The following is a 3,911-nucleotide window of genomic DNA, read 5'->3' as shown; positions in this document are numbered from 1 at the left end:
CATCCTTCCTGAGTCACAGTTCACTCAGGCAGCCACAGCAGAGTACACAGCTGAAAAAGAGACATGCTTCTTGAATCCTGGACTCCTCTTTCAAATGCTCCACAGGATTTGTAATCCAGAAGTTTGGTGCACATGCTAAAAACGTTAAAGAAAAACAAGCTAAGATTTCCTCATTAATTTAAGCAATCCAAACACCAAGCCTGTGAAGATGGCACAGCTTGGTGGGGCTCCTGGCCTGTCTGTTACAGTACAAAGCAAATCACCTAAGCAACACCTCCCTGTTCCTGGACAGGTACATGGGGCAAGGCCCTTGGGAAGCAAACGTGCCTCAACAGGCATAAAATGAGAAGTTCCACCCGTAGCTTACCCTGAAGACTGCAAGGTCACTTTAGCAAGAACATGACACAGTGATGTAGACTGTGAACCACAATACTTGCTACTGAAAACATGACACGGCAGTTATCTGCCACGTTATTTTAACCTTTTTAACTTTGAAAGTTAGGAAATGAACCAAAGTCATTTCAGGTTTAAATCTAAGAATTGATTATCTGTCAAAATATTACAAGGAGCCACACACTGAAGTCACAAGTTCATGGGGAGAATGATACCTGACGAAAAGTCATCACCTATAAAAGCAAATGTTTCTTCATATCTGAAAGGATCAGTTGGTCTGTAGGACCCATGTAAAGAGAGAATAATGGGAAAAACAAGAGAAGCTCTCAAACAGGCAGAAATATGCCAGAATGCAGCTGCTGTCAATGAGAGTGCACAGCCCCTGACAGGCAATAATTCTTTGATCTATTGGCTGAAGCACTGAACAAACATTCTGAAACTCCACACAGAACCTTGTGCATATCACGACTGTGATCACAATGACCAGTTTACTTTTATCATCAAGAGCCTTTTCAGGGCAGTGATAGTAAGAACCATTCAGAATGAGACAGTTTTCCTCCAAGGCGTATAATCCAGGAAGAGGGAATTTAATCATAAATTCAGTTGCCCTTCCAGCAATGAAACCATTAAAAAAATGGAAATAGCTGACATGAAGGTCTGGCACAAGCCTTTTCAGCATCCTCTGTCTGCTCCATAATTTCTGAATGGGGAGTAGTGGTGACAAATTTAAGGACCTCTTCTAGAGTGTTACTTAATTAAGTGTGAGGTAATTTTCAGATCAAAATATTCAAGGTAAAGTCCATGACCTACAGAAACACGAGCTTTGCCATCACGTTATTAAACGGATTCTAACAATGGCAAATTAAAACTCAAGAGTTACAAGTCAAAGCCCCAACAATGAAAAAGTCCACCCTAATTTTATGTCACTTTACACACAACTTGAGGTTTAAAACCTAGCTCCAACATTTAATCACAATAACTATAATTTCAAGAGTCAGTCTTTGTATTTCTCCCTCTTCCTCATCTCCTGTTCCACACTCCAGCGTGACAGCTTTGTCTTTGCTTAGGCTTCACCACCAGCAATACAATTACACCACGGCAATCCCTGTGCCTAGAACAGCTTGTACAAGTGCTGCACTTGAGTTTGGCCAAGATGCAGTGAGATGAGGCAAGTCCCAGCCTCGCTCCTCCGTGTGGATACAACTGCACCGTGATGACAGCTCAAATCCCAGCATAGCCAACAGACTCTGAAAATCTTCACCAGAATCCCAGTGCCTACAAAGACACACACATAATTATCTCTTGGTTCTGACTGAGGATTGAAATACACGTTCAGGAGACAGCTTTCCCACTATAAACCAGGCTTTAGAGCCATTCTGCTGGAAGCACTGGCTGTAAAGCAAACTGAACCTTGAGCTGGAGCTCGTAAAAGCTTATTCACAGAAAAGGTGCGTATTAAAACCGAACAGCACAGCACTAAAATGGTCTGCCAAGGCAGAACGCAGTGTAGGTACAGCGGGAGAACGGACCCTTTCTGCCCCCTGCAGTTCCCACTGCTCCCTGGATTTTCAAGACAGGCTTAGGAGGGATAGTAGTTATCATTCTAGAACCAGAACCATTTACATCTGCCTCTCACCAACAGCCAAGGCATTTTTACACCTACCTCCATCTGAGCAGCAGTTAAACTGCCCAGTGCACTCAATAAAGATCAATTATATATATGGAATGCTTCCTGTGATAAACATATAACGTGACTGTCCATGATCATGCAATAAAAAGAATATCACTTGCTAATAAACCTTTAATTTAGCCTCATCATTTTGATGATTAGGACTAAGAAGAATCTTCACCAATGAATAGGTGTTCTTTAGCAGTTGCAGTTTGCTCCTAGAATATAAATACACCTATACATAATATATGTGTATGTTAACTATTAAAGGACAAAGGATTGGTTTTGAGTTATATGGACTATCTAGGTAATTTTATTTCTAGTTATTAGACTATAAATACACCACCAAACAGAAAACACCCTTTTCCTAATTTTACATGTAAAACTGTCAGGCATACATACGTACAGGGCATTTCAGTGAATTAAAATTCTGTGGAAGAAGGTCTCATGTTCATATACATAAAGGGTGAATAAAGTACCATAACTGGTACTTTATAGACTTTCTTCAATCCTTACAAACATAGACAAGGAATTGAATCCCAATTTAGCTACCCAAAACGTTCCCCCATATTGATCATGTACACCCACATATTTCAGGTGGGCTGGATTCAGAAACCCAATTGTTTTCATACTGGCAACCTGCTTAAAAAAAAAGTGGGGGGAGAAGCATTTTTAGCATGTACTAGGAAAACTGGTGTTTTTCCTGGGCTGACAGATAATTTTAAACAATCCTGTTCTGCATTATGAGCCTGGCTGTGCAAAGAGGAAGTGAGAACAGATTGATTACAATGGAATATTCTGTATTTTCAGCTGTTTTCTTAAGCAATGATGAACACATCCCTGCATTAGATTTCGGAAGGAAAAAGCTGTTGCAGCACACAAGAGGTATGCAGGTTACACAGGATGCTCCATATTTAGAAAAAGGTAATTCAGCTAATGAAATTTTATTTTCATTCTTCCACATAGCACTTGCTTTATATTTGCCTGAGATATCTTCATACCTCACTTGCCATTTTTCTCTTCCACAGCACAGACACAATTTTTTCTCCATTTAAGCTGAAAGCACCATCAACTATATCCCGATTTGTATTTTAACATGCTATAGCCTAAATAAACCCAGATTTTGACTAACATACTCCATAATATTGACCCGTAGGGAATTGTAAGGTATTTAAAAACAAGTCTGGCTATACTTCGCAGGGCTATCAAGTAATTAAATCCATTTAAAACATATTTCTTCTCAGATTCCATTTTTTCCTCTTTAGGTAAAAAAATTGGGAAACTGGATTATCCTGAGAACATGAACTACGCACAGAGAAATGGTTTGGCACCTCACCCTTTAAGTCCATCCTTCATGCTCTAGTTCTATTATGAATAATAAGCTGAGCAGCTTAATGCAAAGCACTGGGATCACAAAGTTTTCAATGGGTTGTTCCAACAAAAACACAATCCGTGCTGTCCCAAACCCCAAGTTTTGCTCCGTGTAGCTGCTGCCTTCCCCTCCTCAGTCACCAATGCGACGACCGACAGAAATCTGCCAAGTCACTTTGAAGTAAAAACTAGTTGATTCTAGGGAAAAACAGTAATTAGTTGCACAGTACATAGAGCAGCCCTCCAGAAGCATACATGTGTATAAGGATGTTATTATAGGAGATAGGTGGGGAAAAGCACTCTTCCTGCTTTTTGCCTGGTTTACAGGGATTTTTCCCAGGCGCCAACCCCTCCTGCCCTTCCCTGTACTCCAGGCTGAGCCAGTTCCTTTCCCCACGCCCCACCAGAGCAGGAATCCCCTTTTCCAAGTGGATTATCAGCAGGAGCAGCTTTTTTTTTTTTTTTTTAAGGAAAACCA

Source organism: Geospiza fortis, unplaced genomic scaffold, assembly GCF_000277835.1.
Source record: "Geospiza fortis unplaced genomic scaffold, GeoFor_1.0 scaffold213, whole genome shotgun sequence".
In the NCBI taxonomy this organism is placed as follows: Eukaryota; Metazoa; Chordata; class Aves; order Passeriformes; family Thraupidae; genus Geospiza; species Geospiza fortis.
Note: the sequence above shows the minus strand (reverse complement) of the source record.